Source organism: Cupressus sempervirens, chromosome 7 (assembly GCF_028749045.1).
Source record: "Cupressus sempervirens isolate cs-2001-9-10 chromosome 7, ASM2874904v1, whole genome shotgun sequence".
Classification (NCBI taxonomy): Eukaryota; Viridiplantae; Streptophyta; class Pinopsida; order Cupressales; family Cupressaceae; genus Cupressus; species Cupressus sempervirens.
The window spans coordinates 688228296-688251297 of record NC_143124.1 but is presented as its reverse complement, the minus strand read 5'-3'; the positions used below and the strand labels follow the sequence as shown (position 1 = coordinate 688251297).

Below are 23002 nucleotides of genomic sequence, written 5' to 3'. Positions count from 1 at the left end.
CAGGGGACTTGGGCCTGGTCTGTCGCTGAGGACGCTTCTACAGACTACAATTCGACAGGCGCGGCCATCGATTTTCATGCTGGGCTCTTCTCGGTTCGCTCGTCGTTACTAGGGGAATCCTGGTAAGTTTCTTTTCCTCTGCTTATTGATATGCTTAAACTCAGTGGGTACTCACACCTGACTTGGGGACACGGTAGAGATGCAGCAATGCCCGCACCAATGCCGGCGTTTGCGAGCCACCGCTCATCGCGACAGATCGACAGACCTCATGCTCATTTCAGCCGACTGCGCGCCACTTGCAGACACGGACGACCATCTCCGCTCCTCACTGGGGAGGGCAAAATTTTGTAGTGCGACGCCCAAGCAGACGTGCCCTTGGCCAAGGCCTCGGGCGCAACTTGCGTTCAAAGACTTGATGATTCACGGGATTCTGCAATTCACACTAAGTATCGCATTTCGCTACATTCTTCATCGTGGCGAGAGCCGAGATATCCGTTGCCGAGAGTTGTGATTTTGTTTTATTTTTGCCTTTCAGCGACCCAAGCGTGCAAGGCGCTCGCTCGCACTTCGTTCTTTGCATTTCTAAGGTGCGCGATGCACCCGTGTGTTGTTGGGTGTTGACACATCCCGAACCCCGAGCACCTAATGGGTGCGACGAGGAACACTGTGGTGTGTCCCCACCCCATCCCCTCACAAAGGTGGGAGGCGACGCATGGGAGAGCCGTGTCAGTAGATCATGCGAGTGCACCCATCCTAAACACAGAACGCTCTAAGCGACGAGTCAACACACCTGGGCAAGGCAACGGGGGGTTGCAGCAATCCCGACTTGCCGCCGTCGAAACGACGGATCCCTAGCATAGCGCCGCGCACACGATTGGACCATGAAATCTCAACGGGGGACGAGGCCCAGACCCCCTCTGAACTGCAACCAAGCAGAGACCTCTTGCTCCGATGCGGACGTCATTCGAAGGCATCGATCCTAATCCAGATTACATCCGAGTCTCTTCTTCGCCCCGCGGGGAATCCACGCTTTCGATCACGGGCATTTGATGTGACCCTCGACCTCGACGATGCTAGACCCGTAGCTTGGCCGTCTAGCACATCGCTGTAGGGCCGAGTGTCTGCACGTCGCCGAGATTTTGGGGGCGGGGAGGAGGCCAGCTCCATCCCCTACACGATTCAGGGTCTCGAACCGACAATGATCCTACCACAGGTTCACCTACGGTAACCTTGTTACGACTTCTCCTTCCTCTAAATGATAAGGTTCAGTGAACTTCTCGCGACGTCGCCGACAGGAACCGCCGTCGTCGCCGTGATCTGAACACTTCACCGGATCATTCAATCGGTAGGAGCGATGGGCAGTGTGTACAAAGGGCAGGGACGTAGTCAATGCGAGCTAATGACTCGTGCTTACTAGGAATTCCTCGTTGAAGATCAATAATTGCAATGGTCTATCCCCATCACGATGCAATTTGGCAAGATTTCCCAAACCTTTCAGGCCAGGGAGAGAAACTCGTTGGTTGCATCAGTGTAGCGCGCGTGGGGCCCAGAACATCTAAGGGCATCACAGACTTGTTATTGCCTCAAACTTCCATGGCCTAGGAGGCCATAGTCCCTCTAAGAAGCTAGCCGCGAAGGGGAACCTCCGCATAGCTAGTTAGTAGGCTGAGGTCTCATTCGTTAACGGAATTAACTAGACAAATCGCTCCACCAACTAAGAACGGCCATGTACCACCACCCATAGAATCAAGAAAGAGCTCTCAATCTGTCAATCCTTACTATGTCTGGACCTGGTAAGTTTCCCCGTGTTGAGTCAAATTAAGCCGCAGGCTCCACTCCTGGTGGTGCCCTTCCGTCAATTCCTTTAAGTTTCAGCCTTGCGACCATACTCCCCCCGGAACCCAAACACTCTGATTTCTCAGAAGGTGTTGGCGGAGTCCTTAGAGCAACATCCGTCGATCCCTGGTCGGCATCATTTATGGTTGAGACTAGGACGGTATCTGATCATCTTCGAGCCCCCAACTTTCGTTCTTGATTAATGAAAACATCCTTGGCAAATGCTTTCACAATGGTTCGTCTTCCATAAATCCAAGAATTTCACCTCTGACAATGAAATACGAATGCCCCCGACAGTCCCTATTAATCATTACTCCGATCCCGAAGGCCAACGGAACAGGACCAGACTCCTATCGCGTTATTCCATGCTAATGTATTCAGAGCATAGGCTTGCTTTGAGAACTCTAATTTTTTCAAAGTAATGGCACCGGAACCGCGACCCAGCCAATTAAGGCCAGGAACACGCCACTGGCAGAAGGGACGTGAGGGCCAGTGCACACCCAGAAGGCAGACCAACCATGATGACCCAAGGTCCAACTACGAGCTTTTTAACAGCAACAACTTAAATATACGCTATTGGAGCTGGAATTACCGCGGCTGTAGGCACCAGACTTTCCCTCCAATGGATCCTCGTTAAGGGATTTAGATTGTACTCATTCCAATTACCAGACTCGATGAGCCCAGTATTGTTATTTATTGTCACTACCTCCCCGTGTCAGGATTGGGTAATTTGCGCGCCTGCTGCCTTCCTTGGATGTGGTAGCCGTTTCTCAGGCTCCCTCTCCGGAATCGAACCCTAATTCTTTGTCACCCGTCACCACCATGGTAGGCCTCTATCCTACCATCGAAAGTTGATAGGGCAGAAATTTGAATGAAGCGTCGCCAGCACAAAGGCCGTGTGATCCGTCGAGTTATCATGAATCACGAGAATAGCGGGCGAGCCCGTGCCGGCCTTTTATCTAATAAATTCATCCCTTCCGAGAGTCAGGATTTGGTACACGTATTAGCTCTAGAATTACTATGATTATCTGAGTAGCAAAGTACCATCAAAGAAACTATAACTGATTTAATGAGCCATCCGCAGTTTCACAGTCTGAAATAGTTCATACTTAGACATGCATGGCTTAATCTTTGAGACAAGCATATGACTACTGGTAGGATTGACCAGGTAGCTTCTAACAATGAGGGGACCCCCAAGACCTGCTACAGCCAAGGGATGCCCACCGCGATGGGAAACAAAAATTTGCATTCGCTCCGTCATGCATCCAAACATAATCCGCCGACCAAGCAACAAGAATGACGTTCACAGCACATGCAGGACTCGCAACACTCAAAGATTTTGCACAAGAGGAAAGTGTCCCATCGTCGACCGGAGAGGGCTGAATAGGGAGCCTCGGTTCATAGGCACCTAGGAAGAACATCCCGTACGGAACCCTTTACCCTCAAACTCGCTGTCGCCACTACTGGGAAAGAAGCCTCGAGTCTGTACGAGATGCACCGCGCACGTAGCCACCTCAATTGCAAGGCCACTCAGAGACATCCATTTCCCAGGCATATGCCTCCTACACGCCTGTTGAGGTGCACCCGCACAGACAAAATCCTTCTCAATCGCAACAAACATTTTCCCATGACGAAGAGGCTGTTGCCAAAGTGCCAACGGAGACCATCGTGCTGAAGGGTGAAGGGCCGTGCGAGTCGAAAGCATGGCTGGTTATGCGATTGGCGGGGGCATCACTGTGCACGCGACCACCTCAATTATAAGGCCGCTCGAGGGCATCGTGTATAAAAACACCCCCTCCGCACATTTATAGGTGATGAGAGCCCGCCCGCATACACGGACATGTCAAATATCTCTGGCAAATATCTCCTTTCCCAGCACAGCCTCGCTAACCATTCCCCATGACACGTGATCTGCCAGCGCAGGTACAAAAAAGTTCCTACGGCTGAACACTCACACTAGCATTTTCGGACAAGCTTCAATCTCATGCACATGCACATACCGAAGAACTGGCACCGCAAGGGAACCACCCGCGAGCACCCACATCTCGGAAAAAAGCATTCGTGCAATTTCTTCCCCTAGACAGACACGTTGGGCCTGCACTTGTCGGAGCATTGCAAAGACGAGCGCTCTGGTTCGCAGGAGCCTGAGAAGAACATCTCGTACGAAACCCGTTCCCCCAAAATGCTCAAATCACAAATGCTCGCAGCAGGGTCATAATGCAAAGATGTACACCGCGCACGCGACCGAGTAAGGACACTCAGAGACATCCATTTCCCAGGCATATGCCCCCTACACGCTTTTTGGTGCCGATCGAGTTGGCACAGAGGCGACCTTAGGGAGCTCTCGCGTAGCAATCGGGATGTGCTTTCGTGCCCATCTCTCACAAAAACCAATGTTAGCTATGGACAAATTTGGAATCCAAGGGCTCACATCCATCGATATTGTCAGCACTGGGTCTATATATTCAAAGGCCACGGAGAGGTTCTGATAAGAGAAGCTCCCCTGTTCGCTCGCACAAACATCCCAAATTCTAGACACAAGCTCTCGCCCTTAGCATCGCTCTCCAGATCACCGCAATGACACATTGGAACGACAACCGCTGTCGAACAACTCCCGAAATTGTGGCAATGGAGTGAGAAAGAAGAGCAACTTTGGGGAGCCGCGCATAGCAAACGGGCTGTGCTGCTGCTTCATTCCGCTCTTATATAGATCCGAAATCGTTGATTTCATTTGGAATCCGAGGCTGCATTCATCCTTGCTCAAACAAGCAATGGCTCTTCTAATCGAATGGCCACGGGGAGCTTCCGATAACAAAGGCTCCCTCGTCACTCGTGATGCGCAGGCCAACTGCTAGACGACAGGTCACCCTTCAGATCGCTGCCCAGGCAACCACCACAACGGAACCATTGGAATGACAACCGCTGCCGAACCGTTCTGAAAATTTTGTGCCAAAGAAGTTGTTGCCAATAGAAACAATGCTGGTGCCAATATTCCAAAAATCCGAATAACGTGTCTTTCACGAACACCAGCACTGATTTCTATTGGGGAGGGTCGCCGAGAACTTTTGTTATTAAAGCTCCCATTGTAAGCCGCGATAGGCACACAAAAAATTGCTAGAGCCCCAAGCACCCACCTCATGGCTAGACAAGGGCTCGCCATTAGTAGATCAACTTCGAAATCGCTGAACAGACGCGCTGTGGAATGGCAACCGCTGGCAAGCCTCTTCCGTAATTGTGTCGATCGAGTAATCGAAGAAGGTGATCTAAGAGAGAGTCCAAGGCTAGGGATTCATTGGGGGATTCGCGCCGATAGCAAAAAATTATGCAATACCCGAGCAACACTGGACGGAGGTGCTAGATGAGGGCTCCCATTTTAGATCGAGTTTTAAAATCACCGAGTAGACGCGGTGAGGGCTGGCAACCGCTGCCAAACCTTTTTCTAAAATTGCGCCAGCTGAGTGACAAGAAAACATGATCTAAAGGAGAGTCAAGGAACAGCACCCTCGAGGGTGGGCTTCATGCCCCTCTAATTGATTCAACGTCGGCGTCCACCATTTCAAAATCTGACATATCCATCCGCCCTGACAGCGGCGTTGAATCAATGAGGGGGGAATGGGAGAGGCTCGCGGCAACCACCTCTCCCCTTGTAGCTGTGATAGGCACGCAAAAAATTTTGCTAGAGCGCCAAGCACCCACCTCATGGCTAGAGACAAGGGCTCGCCATTAGATCAACTTCAAAATCTCTGAATAGACACGCTGTAGAATGGCAACCGCTGCCAAGTCTCTTCCGTAGTTGCATCGGTCGAGTGATCGAAGAAGGTGGTCTAAGAGAGGGTCCAAGCGTAGGCATTCATTGGGAGATTCGCGCCGATGGCATAAATTTATGCAATACCCGAGCAACACCGGACGGAGGTGCTAGACGAGGGCTCCCATTTTAGATCGAGTTTTAACATCACCAAGTAGACGCGGTGAGGGCTGGCAACCGCTGCCAAACCTTTTTCTGAAATTGTGCCAGTTGAGTGACAAGAAAACATGATCTAAAGGAGAGTCCAGGAATAGCACCCTCGAGGGTGGGGCTTCATGCCCCTCTAATTGATTCAACGTCGGTGTCCACCGTTTCAAAATCTGACATATCCATCCACCCTGACAGCGGTGTTGAATCAATGAGGGGGGCACGGGAGAGGCACGCGGCAACCACCTCTCCCCTTGTAGCCGAGATAGGCACGCAAAAAAATTTTGCTAGAGCGCCAAGCACCCACCTCATGGCTAGAGACAAGGGCTCCCCATTAGATCAACTTCGAAATCGTTGAACAGACGCGCTGTAGAATGGCAACCACTGCCAAGTCTCTTCCGCAGTTGCGTCGGTCGAGTGATCAAAGAAGGTGATCTAAGAGAGGGTCCAAGCGAAGGCATTCATTGGGGGATTCGCGCCGATGGCATAAATTTCTACAATACCCGAGCAACACCGGACGGAGGTGCTAGACGAGGGCTCCCGTTTTAGATCAAGTTTTAAAATCACCAAGTAGACGCGGTGAGGGCTGGCAACCGCTGCCAAACCTTTTTCCGAAATTGTGCCAGCTGAGTTGACAAGAAAACATGATCTAAAGGAGAGTCCAGGAATAGCACCCTTGAGGGTGGGCTTCATGCCCCTCTAATTGATTCAATGTCGGCGTCCACCATTTCAAAATCTGACATATCCATCCGCCCTGACAGCAGTGTTGAATCAATGATGGGGGGCACGGGAGAGGCTCGCGGCAACCACCTCTCCCGTTGTAGCCACGATAGGCACAAAAAAAATTTTCCTAGAGTGCCAAGCACCCAACTCATGGCTAGAGACAAGGGCTCGCCATTAGATCAACTTCGAAATCGCTGAACAGACGCGCTGTAGAATGGCAACCGCTGCCAAGTCTCTTTCGTAGTTGCGTCGGTCGAGTGATCGAACAAGGTGATCTAAGAGAGGGTCCAAGCGTAGGCATTCATTGGGGGATTTCCACCGATGGCATAAATTTATGCAATACCCGAGCAACACCGGACGGAGGTGCTAGACGAGGGCTCCCATTTTAGATCGAGTTTTAAAATCACCAAGTAGACGCGGTGAGGGTTGGCAACCGCCGCCAAACCTTTTTCCGAAATTGTGCCAGCTGAGTGACAAGAAAACATGATCTAAAGGAGAGTCCAGGAATAGCACCCTAGAGGGTTGGCTTCATGCCCCTCTAATTGATTTAACGTCGGCGTCCACCATTTCAAAATCTGACATATCCATCCGCCCTGACAGCGGCGTTGAATCAATGAGCTGGGCACGGGAGAGGCTCGCGGCAACCACCTCTCCCATTGTAGCCTCGATAGGCATGCAAAAAATTTTGCTAGAGCACCAAGCACCCACCTCATGGCTAGAGACAAGGGCTCGCCATTAGATCAAACTTTGAAATCCCTGAACAGACGCGGTGGAGAATGGCAACCGCTGCCAAGTCTCTTCCGTGGTTGCGTCGGTCGAGTGATCGAAGAAGGTGATCTAAGAGAGGGTCCAAGCATAGGCATTCGTTGGGGGGATTCGCATCGATGGCATAAATTTATGCAATACACGAGCAACACCGGACGGAGGTGCTAGACGAGGGCTCCCGTTTTAGATCGAGTTTTAAAATCACCAAGTAGACGCGGTGAGGGCTGGCAACCGCTGCCAAACCTTTTTCCGAAATTGCGGCAGTTGAGTGACAAGAAAACATGATCTAAAGGAGAGTCCAGGAATAGCACCCTCGAGGGTGGGCTTCATGCCCCTCTAATTGATTCAACGTCAGCGTCCACCGTTTCAAAATCCGACATATCCATCCGCCCTGACAGCAGCGTTGAATCAATGAGGGGGGCACGGGAGAGGCTCGCGGCAACCACCTCTCCCCTTGTAGCTGCGATAGGCACGCAATAAATTTTGCTAGAGCACCAAGCACCCACCTCATGGCTAGAGACAAGGGATTGCCATTAGATCAACTTCAAAATCGTCGAACAGATGCGCTGTAGAATGGCAACCGCTGCCAAGTCTCTTCCGTAGTTGCGTCGGTCGAGTGATCGAAGAAGGTGATCTAAGAGAGGGTCCAAGCGTAGGCATTTTTTGGGGGATTCGCGCCGGTGGCATAAATTTATGCAATACCCCAGCAACACCGGACGGAGGTGCTAGACGAGGGCTCCCATTTTAGATTGAGTTTTAAAATCACCGAGTAGATGCGGTGAGGGCTGGCAACAGCTGCCAAACCTTTTTCCGAAATTGCGCCAGCTGAGTGACAAGAAAACATGATCTAAAGGAGAGTCCAGGAATAGCACCCTTGAGGGTGGGCTTCATGCCCCTCTAATTGATTCAATGTCGGCGTCCACCGTTTCAAAATCTGACACATCCATCCGCCCTGACAGCGGTGTTGAATCAATGAGGGGGGCACGGGAGAGGCTCGCGGCAACCACCTCTCCCCTTGTAGCTGTGATAGGCACGCAAAAAATTTTGCTAGAGCACCAAGCACCCACCTCATGGCTAGAGACAAGGGCTCGCCATTAGATCAACTTTGAAATCGCTGAACAGACGCGCTGTAGAATGGCAACCGCTGCCAAGTCTCTTTCGTAGTTGCATCGGTCGAGTGAACGAAGAAGGTGATCTAAGAGAGGGTCCAAGCGTAGGCATTCGTTGGGGGATTCGCACCGATGGCATAAATTTATGCAATACCCAAGCAACACTGGATGGAGGTGCTAGACGAGGGCTCCCATTTTAGATCGAGTTTTAAAATCACCGAGTAGACGCAGTGAGGGCTGGCAACCGCTGCCAAACCTTTTTCCGAAATTGCGCCAGCTGAGTGACAAGAAAACATGATCTAAAGGAGAGTCTAGGAATAGCACCCTCAATGGTCCGAGGCCAATGGCTCCGACTAAGTCAATTTTCTCTTGCAATCACCATGCCGCCGTTCACCGAGAGATCTCCCCATTCACTTGTGACGCGACGCACAATCCAAGGTCTAGACGTGAGCTTGCCCTTGAAAGAAAGACCACTTTCCAAGATGTTCCCCGATGACACATTGGAACGTCAACCACTGTCAAACCACTTCTAATGTTGTGCCGATCGAGTTGGCACAGAGGCAACCTTTGGGAGCTCCCACGTAGCAATCGGGATGTGCTTTCGTGCCCATCTCTCACAAAAACCAATGTTAGCTGTGGACAAATTTGGAATCCAAGGGCTCGCATCCATCGATATCGTCGGCACTGGGTCTATATATTCAAAGGGCACGGAGAGGTTCCGATAAGAGAAGCTCCCCTGCTCGCTCGCACAAACATCCCAAATTCTAGACACAAGCTCCCGCCCTTAGCATCGCTCTCCAGATCACCGCAATGACACATTGGAACGACAACCGCTGTCAAACAACTCCCAAAATTGTGGCAATGGAGTGAGAAAGAAGAGCAACTTTGGGGAGCCGCGCATAGCAAATGGGCTGTGCTTCTGCTTCATTCCGCTCTTATATAGATTTGAAATCATTGATTTTGTTTGGAATCCGAGGCTGCATTCATCCTTGCTCAAACAAGCAATGGCTCTTCTAATCGAATGGCCACGGGGAGCTTCTGATAACAAAGGCTCCCTTGTCACTCGTGATGCGCAGGCCAACTGCTAGATGACGGGTCGCCCTTCAGATCGCTGCCCAGGCAACCACCACAACGACACCATTGGAACGACAACTGCTGCTGAACCATTCTGAAAATTTTGTGCCAAAGAAGTTGTTGCGTAGAGAATGACTCTGGGGAGAGAGCCCTCGCATAGCAAAATCGGGATGGCTTCACGGCCCTCCCAATAGAAATGATGCTGGTGCCAATATTCCAAAAATCTGAATAACGTGTCTTTCGCGAACACCAGCACTGATTTCTATTGGGGAGGGTCACCGAGAACTTTTGTTATCAAAGCTCCCATTGTAAGCTGTGATAGGCACACAAAAAATTGCTAGATCCCCAAGCACCCACCTCATGGCTAGACAAGGGCTCGCCATTAGTAGATCAACTTCAAAATCGCTGAACAGACGCGCTGTGGAATGGCAACCGCTGCCAAGCCTCTTCCGTAATTGCGTTGGTCGAGTGATCGAAGAAGGTGATCGAAGAGAGAGTCCAAGGCTAGGGATTCGTTGGGGGATTTGCGCCAATAGCAAAAAATTATGCAATACCCGAGCAACACCGGATGGAGGTGCTAGACGAGGGCTCCCATTTTAGATCGAGTTTTAAAATCACTAAGTAGATGCGGTGAGGGCTGGCAACCGCTGCCAAACCTTTACTTGAAATTGCGCCAGCTGAGTGACAAGAAAACATGATCTAAAGGAGATTCTAGGAATAGCACCCTCGAGGGTGGGCTTCATGCCCCTCTAATTGATTCAATGTCGGTGTCCACCGTTTCAAAATCTGACATATCCATCCGCCCTGACAGCGGTGTTGAATCAATGAGGGGGGCACGAGAGAGGCTCGCGGAAACCACCTCTCCCCTTGTAGCCGCGATAGGCACGTAAAATTTTTTTCTAGAGCACCAAGCACCCACCTCATGGCTAGAGACAAGGGCTCGCCATTAGATCAACTTCGAAATCGCTGAACAGATGCGCTGTAGAATGGCAACCGCTGCCAAGTCTCTTCCGTAGTTGCGTTGGTCGAGTGATCGAAGAAGGTGATCTAAGAGAGGGTCCAAGCGTAGGCATTCGTTGGGAGATTCGTGCTGATGGCATAAATTTATGCAATACCCGAGCAACACCGGATGGAGGTGCTAGATGAGGGATCCCGTTTTAGATCGAGTTTTAACATCACCAAGTAGACGCGGTGAGGGTTGGCAACCGCTGCCAAACCTTTTTCCGAAATTGCGCTAGCTAAGTGACAAGAAAACATGATCTAAAGGAGAGTCCAGGAATAGCACCCTCGAGGGTGGGGCTTCATGCCCCTCTAATTGATTCAACGTCGGCGTCCACCGTTTCAAAATCCGACATATCCATCCGCCCTGATAGTGGCGTTGAATCAATGAGGGGGGCACAGGAGAGGCTCGCGGCAACCACCTCTCCCCTTGTAGCCACGATAGGCATGCAAAAAAATTTTGCTAGAGCACCAAGCACCCACCTCATGGCTAGAGACAAGGGCTCGCCATTAGATCAACTTCGAAATCGCTGAACAGACGCGCTGTAGAATGGCAATCGCTGCCAAGTCTCTTTCGCAGTTGCGTCGGTCAAGTGATCGAAGAAGGTGATCTAAGAGAGGGTCCAAGCATAGGCATTCGTTTGGGGATTTGCGCCGATGGCATAAATTTCTGCAATACCCGAGCAACACTGGACGGAGGTGCTAGACGAGGGCTCCCATTTTAGATCGAGTTTTAAAATCACCAAGTAGACGCGGTGAGAGCTAGCAACCGCTGCCAAACCTTTTTCTGAAATTGCGCCAGTTGAGTTGACAAGAAAACATGATCTAAAGGAGAGTCCAGGAATAACACCCTCGAGGGTGGGCTTCATGCCCCTCTAATTGATTCAACGTCGACGTCCACCGTTTCAAAATCTGACATATCCATCCGCCCTGACAGCGGCGTTGAATCAATGAGGGGGGCACGGGAGAGGCTCGCGGCAACCACCTCTCCCGTTGTAGCCGCGACAGGCACGCAAAAAATTTTGCTAGAGTGCCATGCACCCACCTCATGGCTAGAGATAAGGGCTCGCCATTAGATCAACTTCGAAATCGCTGAACAGACGCGCTGTAGAATGGCAACCGCTGCCAAGTCTCTTCCGTAGTTGTGTCAGTCGAGTGATCGAAGAAGGTGATCTAAGAGAGGGTCCAAGCGTGTAGGCATTCGTTGAGGGATTCGCGCCGATGGCATTTATTTACGTAATACCCGAGCAACACCAGACGGAGGTGCTAGACGAGGGCTCCCATTTTAGATCGAGTTTTAAAATCACCAAGTAGACACGGTGAGGGCTGGCAACCGCTGCCAAACCTTTTTCCGAAATTGCGCCAGCTGAGTGACAAGAAAACATGATCTAAAGGACAGTCCAGCAATAGCACCCTCGAGGGTGGGCTTCATGCCCCTCTAATTGATTCAACATCGGCGTCCACTGTTTCAAAATCTGACATATCCATCCGCCCTGACAGCGGCATTGAATCAATGAGGGGGGCATGGGAGAGGCTCGCGGCAACCACCTCTCCCCTTGTAGCCACGATAGGCACGCAAAAAAATTTTGCTAGAGCGCCAAGCACCCACCTCATGGCTAGAGACAAGGGCTCGCCATTAGATCAACTTCAAAATCACTGAACAGACGCTCTGTAGAATGGCAACCGCTGCCAAGTCTCTTCCGCAGTTGCGTCAGTGGAGTGATCGAAGAAGGTGATCTAAGAGAGGGTCCAAGCGTAGGCATTCGTTGGGGGATTTGCGCCGATGGCATAAATTTCTGCAATACCTGAGCAACACCGGACGGAGGTGCTAGACAAGGGCTCCCGTTTTAGATCGAGTTTTAAAATCATCGAGTAGACGCGGTGAGGGCTCGCAACCGCTGCCAAACCTTTTTTCGAAATTGCACCAGCTAAGTTGACAAGAAAACATGATCTAAAGGAGAGTCCAGGAATAGCACCCTCGAGGGTGGGCTTCATGCCTCTCTAATTGATTCAACGTCAACGTCCACCGTTTCAAAATTCGACATATCCATCCGCCATGACAGCGGCGTTGAATCAATGAGGGGGGCACGGGAGAGGCTCGCGGAAACCACCTCTCCCGTTGTAGCCGCGATAGGCACACAAAAAATTTTGCTAGAGCGCCAAGCACCCACCTCATGGCTAGAGACAAGGGCTTGCCATTAGATCAACTTCGAAATCGCTGAACAGACGCGCTGTAGAATGGCAACTACTGCCAAGTCTCTTCCGTAGTTGCGTCGGTCAAGTGATCGAACAAGGTGATCTAAGAGAGGGTCCAAGTGTGTAGGCATTCGTTGGGGGATTCACGTCGATGGCATAAATTTATGCAATACCCAAGCAACACCGGACGGAGGTGCTAGACAAGGGCTCCCGTTTTAGATCGAGTTTTAAAATCACCAAGTAGACGCGGTGAGGGCTGGCAACCGCTGCCAAACCTTTTTCCAAAATTGCGCCAGCTGAGTGAGAAGAAAACATGATCTAAAGGAGAGTCCAGGAATAGCACCCTCGAGGGTGGGCTTCATGCCCCTCTAATTGATTCAACATCGGCATCCACCGTTTAAAAATCTGACATATCCATCCGCCCTGACAGCGGTGTTGAATCAATGAGGGGAGCACGGGAGAGGCTCGCGGCAACCACCTCTCTCGTTGTAGCCACGATAGGCATGCAAAAAATTTTGCTAGAGTGCCAAGCACCCACCTCATGGCTAGAGACAAGGGCTCGCCATTAGATCAACTTCGAAATCGCTGAACAGACGCGCTGTAGAATGGCAACCGCTGCCAAGTCTCTTCCATAGTTGCGTCGGTCGAGTGATCGAAGAAGGTGATCTAAGAGAGGGTCCAAGCGTAGGCATTCATTGGGGGATTTGCGCCGATGGCATAAATTTATGCAATACCCGAGCAACACCGGACGGAGGTGCTAGACGAGGGCTCCCGTTTTAGATCGAGTTTTAAAATCACCAATTAGACGCGGTGAGGGCTGGAAACCGCTGCCAAACCTTTTTCCGAAATTGCGCCAGCTGGGTGACAAGAAAATGTGATCTAAAGGAGAGTCTAGGAATAGCACCCTCGAGGGTGGGCTTCATGCCCCTCTAATTGATTCAACGTCGGCGTCCACCATTTCAAAATCCGACATATCCATCCGCCCTGACAGCGGCGTTGAATCAATGAGGGGGGCACGGGAGAGGCTCGCAGCAACCACCTCTCCCATTGTAGCCGCGATAGGAACGCAAAAAATTTTGCTAGAGCGCCAAGCACCCACCTCATGGCTAGAGACAAGGGCTCGCCATTAGATCAACTTTGAAATTGCTGAATAGACGCGATGTAGAATGGCAACCGCTGCCAAGTCTCTTCCGTAGTTGCGTCGGTCGAGTGATCGAAGAAGGTGATCTGCCAAACCTTTTTTCGAAATCGCGCCAGCTGAGTGAGAAGAAAACATGATCTAAAGGAGAGTCGAGGAATAGCACATCCAGGGTGGGCTTCATGCCCCTCTAATTGATTCAATGTCAGCGTCCACCGTTTCAAAATCTGACATATCCATCCGCCTTGACACCGGCGTTGAATCAATGAGAGGGGCACGGGAGAGGCTCGCGGCAACCACCTCTCCTATATAAGCTATTAGTGCGAGGCTCGCTCTGCATTAGAAATTAGCCCATCTTACATGCAAACTCTGCTACTGCGCAAACATAGGTTGCAATTAAAGAGAAATTGCGAGGCCGTCACAATGGCCCGAGGCCAATGGCTCCGACTATGTCAATTTTCTCTTGCAATCACCATGCCGCCGTTCACAGAGAGATCTCCCCATTCACTTGTGATGTGACGCACAATCCAAGTGCTAGATGCGAGCTCGCCCTTGAAAGAAAGACCACTTTCACTGACATCCCCCATTCACTTGTGACACGATGCACAACCCATGTGCTAGATGCGAGCTCGCCCTTGAAAGAAAGACCACTTTCCAAGACATCCCCCGATGACACATTGGAACGACAACCGCTGTCGAACCATTCCCAATGTTGTGCCGATCGAGTTGGCACAGAGGCGACCTTAGGGAGCTCCTGCATAGCAATCGGGATGTGCTTTCATACCCATCTCTCACAAAAACCAATCTTAGCTATGAACAAATTTTTCTGCAATGACACCATTGGAACGACGACCGCTGTCAAACAACTCCCGCATTTGTGCCCCGATGGAGTGAGAAAGAATAGCAACTTTGGGTAGCCGCACATCGCAAACAGGCTGCTGCTTCATTCGGCTGTTATATATAGATCCGATGTCGTTGATTTCGTTTGGAATCCGAGGCTACATTCATCCTTTCTCACACAAGCAATGGCTCTTCTCATCGAATGGCCATGGGGAGCTTCCGATCACAAAGGCTCCCTTGTCACTCGTGATGCGCAGCACAACTGCTTTCTGAAATTGCGCCAGCTGAGTGACAAGAAAACATGATCTAAAGGAGAGTCGAGGAATAGCACGTGGAGGGTGGGCTTCATGCCCCTCCAATTGATTCAATGTCGGCGTCCACCGTTTCAAAATCCGACATTTCCATCCGCCTTGACACCGCCGTTGAATCAATGAGAGGGGCACGGGAGAGGTTTGCGAAAACAACCTCTCCTATATAAGCTATTAGTGCGAGGCTCGCTCTGCATTAGAAATTAGCGAACATGCTGACATCCGCCATAAAAATCCAAATCGTTGAAAATTCTGACCAAACAGCCATCCACGACCCAATTTATTATGAGGTCGTCTAAGGAGAAAAAGATTGTCATCGGTAAGGAGATGTGAATTCATGGAGCCAAGGGACTGAAATGGTCATCGAGCTCATCCGATCAACTGGATGAATTTCACCTTGAAGGGACCTAATCCAAAAGTTCCGGAGGTCATCTCCTGGAACTCTCAAGAACAAGGACCGTCTTACTTGCAAACTCTGCTACTGTGCAAACATAGGTTGCAATTAAAGAGAAATTGCCAAGCCATCACAATGGCCCGAGGCCAATGCTCCGACTAAGTCAATTTTCTCTTGCAATCACCATGCCGCTATTCACAGAGAGATCTCCCCATTCACTTGCGACGCGACGCACAATCCAAGTGATAGACGCGAGCTCGCCCTTGAAAGGCCAGGCCACTTTCCGAGACATCCCCCGATGACACATTGGAACGACAACCGCTGTCGAACCATTCCCAATGTTGTGCCGATCGAGTTGGCACAGAGGCAACCTTAGGGAGCTCCCGCATAGCAATCGGGATGTTCTTTCATACCCATCTCTCATAAAAACCAATCTTAGCTGTGAACAAATTTAGAATCCAAGGCTCGTATCCATCGATATCGTCAGCACTGGGTCTATATATTCAAAGGCCACGGAGAGGTTCCGATAAGAGAAGCTCCCCCGCTCGCTCGCACAAACATCCCAAATGCTAGACACAAGCTCCCACCCTTAGCATCACTCTCCAGATCTCCGCAATGACACATTGGAATGACAACTGCTGTCGAACAACTCTCGAATTTGTGCCGATGGAGTGAGAAAGATGAGCAACTTTGGGGAGCCGCGTATGGAAAACGGGCTGCTGCTTCATTCCGCTCTTATATATAGATCTGATGTCGTTGATTTCCTTTGGAATCCAAGGCTGCATTTGTCCTTGCTCACACAAGCAATGGCTCTTCTCATCGAATGGTCACGGGGAGCTTCCGATTACAAAGGCTCCCTTGTCACCCGTGATGCGCAACCAAACTGCTAGACGACGGCTCGCCCTTTAGATCGCTGCCCAGGCAACCACCACAACGGCACCATTGGAACGACAACCACTGCCGAACCATTCTGAAATTTTTTTGCCAAAGAAGTTGTTGCAAAGAGAACGACTCTGGGGAGAGAGCCCTCGCATAGCAAAATCGGGATGGCTTCACGGCAGCTGGATGGGATTTGAATTCATGGAGCCAAGGGAGTGAAATGGTCATCGAGCTCATCCGATCAACTGGATGAATTTCACCTTGAAGGGGCCCAATCCAAAAGTTCCGGAGGTCATCTCCTGCAACTGTCAAGAACAAAGGCCAATCTTACATGCAAACTCTGCTACTACGCAAACATAGGTTGCAATTATAGAGAAATTGCAAGGCCGTCACAATGGCCCGAGGCCAATGCTCCGACTACTAAGTCAATTTTCTCTTGCAATCACCATGCCGCCACTCACAGAGAGATCTCCCCATTCACTTGTGATGACGCACAATCCAAGTGCTAGACGCGATCTCGCCCTTGAAAGGCCGCGTTCCAAGACATCCCGATGACACATTGGAACGACAACCGCTGTCGAACCATTCCCAATGTTGTGTCGATCGAGTTGGCACAGAGGCAATCTTAGGGAGCTCCTGCAAATCGATCGGGAAGTGCTTTCGTACCCATCTCTCACAAAAACCAATGTTAGCTGAACAATTTTAGAATCCAAGGCTTGTATCCATCGATATCGTCGGCACTGGGTCTATATTCAAAGGCCACAGAGAGGTTCCGATAAGAGAAGCTCCCCTGCTCTCTTGCACAAACATCCCCAAATGCTAGACGCAAGCTCTCGCCCTTAGTATCGCTCTGCAGATCACCGCAATGACACATTGGAATGACAACTACTGTCGAAAAACTCCCGAATTTGTGCCGATGGAGTGAGAAATAAGAGCCAGATCGGGTCGACGAAAATGGCTAAGCCAGATCGGGTCGGCCAGCATGGCTCGGCCACACCATTTTTCGCCGAGAGCTTTCGATATTAAAGCTCCCATGTAGCAGCGATAAGTACACCATGACAAAATTGCTAGAGCACCGAGCACCCATAGAAAATTGCCATTATACCAAGCAACGCCGGAGTGCTAGACAAGGGCTCACGTTTAGATCAAGTTTTAAAATCACCAAAAAGACACGCCATGGATTGGCAACCACTGCCTCACCTTTTCCAAAATTGAGTCATCGGAAAACATGATCTAAAGGAGAGCCGAGGAAAAGCACTAAGATCGCTTCATGCCCCTTTCATTCATTCAACATCAGCATACACCGTTTAAAAACCCAACAATCCGATCCGCCTAGAAACCAATGTTGAATCAATGAAAGGGGCATGGGAGAGGCTCGCGGCAACAACCTCTCCTATATAAGCTATTAGTGCGAGGCTCGCTCTGCATTAGAAATCTGCGATAGCGCGGACAAAAACCTTAAAAATCCAATTCAATGAAAAATGTGACCAAACAGCCATCCACGACACCGTTTTTGGAGCTCGCCCAGATCGGCTCGGCCAGAATGGCTCGCCCAGATCGGCTCGGCCAGCATGGTGACTTGCTGACTCGGTGAGAGTACTACGAACTGTCAAGAAGAAAGGCCAATCTAACGTGCAAACTCTGCTACTGCGCAAACATAGGTTGTAATTATAGAGAAATTGCAAGGCCGTCACAATGGCCCGAGGCCAATGCTCCGACTACTAAGTCAATTTTCTCTTGCAATCGCCATTCTGCCGTTCACAGAGAGATCTCCCCAATCACTTGTGATGATGCACAATCCAAGTGCTAGACGCGAGCTCGCCCTTGAAAGGCTGCGTTCCAAGACATCCCGATGACACATTGGAACGACAACCGCTGTCGAACCATTCCCAATGTTGTGCCAATCGAGTTGGCACAGAGGCGATCTTAGGGAACTCCCGCGTATCAATCGGGAAGTGCTTTCGTAACCATCTCTCACAAAAACCAATGTTAGCTGAACAATTTTAGAATCCAAGGCTTGTATCCATCGATATCGTCGACACTGCATCTATATTCAAAGGCCACAGAGAGGTTCCGATAAGAGAAGCTCCCCTGCTCGCTTGCACAAACATCCCCAAATGCTAGACGCAAGCTCCCGCCCTTAGCATCACTCTCCAGATCACCGCAATGACACATTGGAATGACAACCGCTGTCGAACAACTCTCGAATTTGTGCCGATGGAGTGAGAAAGAAGAGCCAGATCGGGTCGACGAAAACGGCTAAGCCAGATCGGGTCGGCCAGCATGGCTCGGCCACCATTTTTTGCCGAGAGCTTTCGATATTAAAGCTCCCATGTAGCCGCGACAAGTACACCATGACAAATTGCTAGAGCGCCGAGCACCCATAGCAAATTGCCATTATACCAAGCAACGCCAGAGTGCTAGACAAGGGCTCACGTTTAGATCAAGTTTTAAAATCACCAAAAGCACACGCCATGGATCAGCAACCGCTGCCTCACCTTTTCCAAAATTGAGTCATCGAAAAACATGATCTAAAGGAGAGCCGAGGAAAAGCACTGAGATCCCTTCATGCCCCTTTCATTGATTCAACATCAGCATACACCGTTTGAAAACCCAACAATCCGATCCGCCTAGACACCAATGTTGAATCAATGAAAGGGGCATGGGAGAGGCTCGCGGCAACAACCTCTCCTATATAAGCTATTAGTGCCAGGCTTGCTCTGCATTAGAAATTTGCGATAGCACGGACAACTCCCTTAAAAATCCAATTCAATGAAAAATGTGACCAAACAGCCATCCACGACACCGTTTTTGGAGCTCGCCCAGATCGGGTCGGCAAGAATGGCTCACCCAGATCGGGTCGGCCAGCATGGCTCGCCTAGATCGGCTCGGCCAGCTTGGCTCGGCCAGTATGGCTCGCCCAGATTGGCTCGGCCAGATCGGGTTGGCCAACATGGTGACTTGGTGACTCGGTGAGAGTACTTGGAACCATCAAGAACAAAGCCCAATCATACATGCAAACTCTGCTACTGCGCAAACATAGGTTGCAATTATAGAGAAATTGCAAGGCCGTCACAATGGCCCGAGGCCAATGCTCTGACTACTAAGTCAATTTTCTCTTGCAATCGCCATGCCACCGTTCACAAAGAGATCTCCCCATTCACTTGTGACGAAGCACAATCCAAGTGCTAGATGCGAGCTCACCCTTGAAAGGCCGCGTTCCAAGACATCCCGATGACACATTGGAACAACAACCGCTGTCGAACCATTCCCAATGTTGTGTCGATCGAGTTGGCACAGAGGCGACCAAACAGCCATCCACGACATCGTTTTTGGAGCTCGGCCAGATCGGCTCGACCAGCATGGCTTTGCTAGAACGACTCGGCCAGCATGGCTCGGCCAGAACGGCTCGCCCAGATCGGCTCGGCTAGCATGGCTCGACAAGAACGGCTCGCCCAGATCGGCTCGGCCAGAATGGCTTGACCAGAATAGCTCGCCCAGATCGGCATGGCCAGCATGGCTCGGCCAGAACAGCTCACCTAGATCGGCTCAGCCAGAATGGCTCACCCAAATTGGCTCACCCAGAACGGCTCGGCCAGAACGGCTCACCCAGATCGGCTCGGCCAACATGGCTTGGCCAGAACAGCTCGCCCAGATCAGCTCAGCCAGAATGGCTCACCCAGATCGGCTCGGCCAGCATGGCTTGCCTAGAACGGCTCGGCAGGATCGGGTCGACCAGAATGGCTCGCCCAGATCGGCTCGGCCAGCATGGCTCGGCCAGAACGGCTCAGCCAGATCGAGATGGTGACTTGATGAACGGACTAAAGATTCGACTTGGTGGGCCGACCTGGCGGGGTGACTTGATGAACGCACTTGAAGGGTCGACTTGGTGGGGTGACTCTATGAACAGACCTAAAGAGTTGACTTGGTGAGAGTACTTGGCGGGGTGACTCGATGAAAGGACTTAAAGAGTCGACTTGGTGAGAGTACTTGGTGGGGTGACTTGATGAATGCACTTGAAGAATCGACTTGGTTAGAGTACTTGGTGGGGCAACTTGATGAACAGACTCAAAGAGTCAACTTTGTGAGAGTACCTGGTGGCTCGACTTGATGAGCAGACTTAAAGAGTCAACTTAGTGAGAGTACTTGGCGGGGTGAACTAATGAACGAACATAAAGAGTCAGCTTGGTGGGAGTACTTGGTGGGCCGACCTAGTGGGGTGACTTTATGGACGGACTTAAAGAGTCGACTTGGTTAGATTACTTGTTCTAGTGACTTGATGAACGGACTTCAAGAGTCAACTTGGTGGGGTGACTTGATGAAAGGACTTAAAGGGTCGACTTGGTGAGAGTACTTGGCGGGGTGACTTGATGAACGAACTTAAAGGGTCGACTTGGCAGGGTGACTTGATGAACGGACCTAAAGAGTTGACTTGGTGAGAGTACTTGGCGGGGTGAACTGATGAACGGACTTAAAGAGTTGACTTGGTGGGAGTACTTGGTGGGCCGACTTGATGAACGGACTTATAGAGTCGACTTGGGGAGAGTAGTTGTTCTGGTGACTTGATGAATGGACTTAAAGAGTCGGCTTGGCGGGGTGACTTGATGAAAGGACTTAAACAGTCAACTTGGTCGGGTGACTCGATGAACGAACTTAGAGGGTTGACTTTGCAGGGTGACTTGATGAACGGACCTAAAGAGTTGACTTGGTGAGAGTACTCGGTGGGGTGACCTGATGAACAGACTTAGAGAGTCGACTTGGTGAGAGTAGTTGGTGGGCTGACCTGGCAGGGTGACTTGATGAACGAACTTAAAGAGTCAACCTGGTGGGCCGACTTGGCAGAGTGACTTCATGAACGAACTTAAAGAGTCCACTCGGTGGGCTGACCTGGCGGGGTGAATTGATGAACGAACTTAAAGAGTCGACTTGGAGAGAGTAATTTGTGGGCTGACCTGGCGGGGTGACTTGATGAATGAACTTAAAGAGTCGACTTGGTGGGGTGACTTGATGAACGCACTTGAAGGGTCGACTTGGTGGGGTGACTCTATGAACGGACCTAAAGAGTTGACTTGGTGAGAGTACTTGGTGGGGTGACTCGATGAAAGGACTTAAAGAGTTGACTTGGTGAGAGTACTTGGTGGCTCGACTTTATGAGCAGACTTAAAGAGTCCACTTGGTGAGAGTGGGCCTAACGGGGCGAGTTGGTGGGGCGACTTGGCGAGTTGTATTAGAGAGCTGACGTGGTGAGGCGACTCGACGAGTTGGTTCCTTGAGATGACATGGTGAGCTGACTTGGTGAGTGGACCCGGCGAGCAAACTTAAAGAGTCGACTTGGCAACGTACTCGAGTCGACTTGGTGAGGCGACCCGGCGAGTGGGCTCAAAGAGTCAACATGGTGAGCCAACTCATTGAGTCAACATGGTGAGGCGACTCATGGTGAGGAGCTATCCTTGAGGCGACTTGGTGGGCCTACTTGATTAGTCGACTTGGTGAGCCGACCTGACGAGCTGACATGGTGAGCAGGCTTAAAGAGACGATGACTTGGTGGGGTAACTCGGCAAGCCATCTTATCGAGGCGAGATGGTGAGTAGACTTGGTGAGCTGACTTGGTGAGCGCACTTAAAGAGTAAAATTCGTGAGGTGACACGGCGAGTTAGCCCACTGATGCGACTTGGGTGGGCCGACCTGGCGAATGAACTTAAAGAGGCGACTTGGGCGGGCTGACCTGGCGAGCGAACTTAAAGAGTTGACTTGGCAACGTACTTGAACAACCGACTTGGTGAGCGGACATGGTGAGTGGGCTTAAAGAAGAAACTCGGCGGGGCGACTTGATGAACGGACTTAAAGGGTCGACTTGGCAGGGTGACTTGATGAACGGACCTAAAGAGTTCACTTGGTGAGAGTACTTGGCGGGGTGAACTGATGAACGGACTTAAAGAGTCAACTTGGTGGGAGTACTTGGTGGGCCGACTTGATGAACGGACTTATAGAGTTGACATGGTGAGAGTAGTTGTTCTGGTGACTTGATGAACGGACTTAAAGAGTCGGCTTGGCGGGGTGACTTGATGAAAGGACTTAAACAGTCGATTTGGTGAGAGTACTTGGTGGGCCGACCTGGCCGAGTGACTTGATGAACAAACTTAAAGAGTCGACTTGGTGAGAGTACCCGGTGGGCTGACCTGGTCACATGACTTGATGAACGGACTTAAAGAGTCAACTTGGTGGGCCGACTTGGCCGGGTGACTTGATGAACGAACTTAAAGGGTCGACTTGGTGGGTCAAACTAGTGGGGTGACTTGGTGAGAGTACTTGGTGGGCTGACCTAGCAGGGTGACTTGATGAACGAACTTAGAGAGTCGGCTTTGTGAGAGTACTTGGTGAGTCGAACTGGCGGGGTGACTTGATGAACGAACCTAAAGAGTCGACTTTGTGAGAGTACTTGGTGGGCCGACCTGGCAGGGTGAGTTGATGACCGAACTTAAATGGTCGACTTGGTGAGAGTACTTGGTGGGCTGACCTGGCGGGGCGACTTGATTAACGAACTTAAAGAGTCGACTTGGTGAGAGTACTCGGTGGGGTGACCTGATGAACAAACCTAAAGAGTCGACCTGGTGAGAGTACTTGGTGGACCGACCTGGCGGGGTGACTTGGTGAGCAAACTTAAAGAGTCGACTTGGTGAGAGTAGTTGGTGGGCTGACCTGGCGAGGTGACTTGATGAACGAACTTAAAGAGTCGACCTGGTGGGCCGACTTGGCAAAGTGACTTCATGAACAAACTTAAAGAGTCCA

The 23002-nt window shown here is 50.8% G+C and overlaps 2 non-coding genes and 1 pseudogene across 2 annotated transcripts; all 3 read right to left on the bottom strand.

The window, feature by feature from the left end:
* The window catches only part of LOC149548789 (25S ribosomal RNA), a 3127-nt pseudogene extending 2936 nt beyond the window's left edge, over window positions 1–191 (bottom strand).
* Window positions 192–353: 162 nt separating this feature from the next.
* LOC149548788 (5.8S ribosomal RNA) lies at window positions 354–507 on the bottom strand. Its single transcript, XR_016354846.1, has one exon. It is a non-coding gene; the product is annotated as a 5.8S ribosomal RNA (ribosomal RNA).
* Window positions 508–1196: 689 nt separating this feature from the next.
* Window positions 1197–3007, bottom strand: LOC149548787 (18S ribosomal RNA). Its single transcript, XR_016354714.1, has one exon. It is a non-coding gene; the product is annotated as an 18S ribosomal RNA (ribosomal RNA).
* Between the last annotated feature and the right edge of the window lie 19995 nt (window positions 3008–23002).